This window comes from Myotis davidii, unplaced genomic scaffold (assembly GCF_000327345.1).
Source record: "Myotis davidii unplaced genomic scaffold, ASM32734v1 scaffold227, whole genome shotgun sequence".
Lineage (NCBI taxonomy): Eukaryota > Metazoa > Chordata > Mammalia > Chiroptera > Vespertilionidae > Myotis > Myotis davidii.
Window position 1 is genome coordinate 676,468 of NW_006298519.1, and position 212 is coordinate 676,679.

The 212-nt window shown below is 56.1% G+C and overlaps 1 protein-coding gene across 4 annotated transcripts in view; it reads left to right on the forward strand.

Annotated features, from left to right (window-relative positions):
* TTC3 (tetratricopeptide repeat domain 3) overlaps window positions 1-212 on the forward strand; it is a 95,751-nt gene that overhangs the window by 54,522 nt on the left and 41,017 nt on the right. The gene's annotated exons all lie outside the window — the stretch shown is intronic.

The following is a 212-nucleotide window of genomic DNA, read 5'->3' on the forward strand; positions in this document are numbered from 1 at the left end:
GCCACCTGCCTCCTCCGCTGGGACCAGCCTCTGAGCTGCGCAGAGCCATGGGATCCCCAGGCCTCACCATGCAAAGCATCCACCGGGCCCTGCCTCCGCTGTGTGCACGGCCATCTTGTGATGACATAAGGGCGTGATACCACCTAGGCTATTATTAGTATAGATGCATTGTGAGTGAGTTAGAGAGAGAGAGAGAAAGAGAGAGAGAGAGA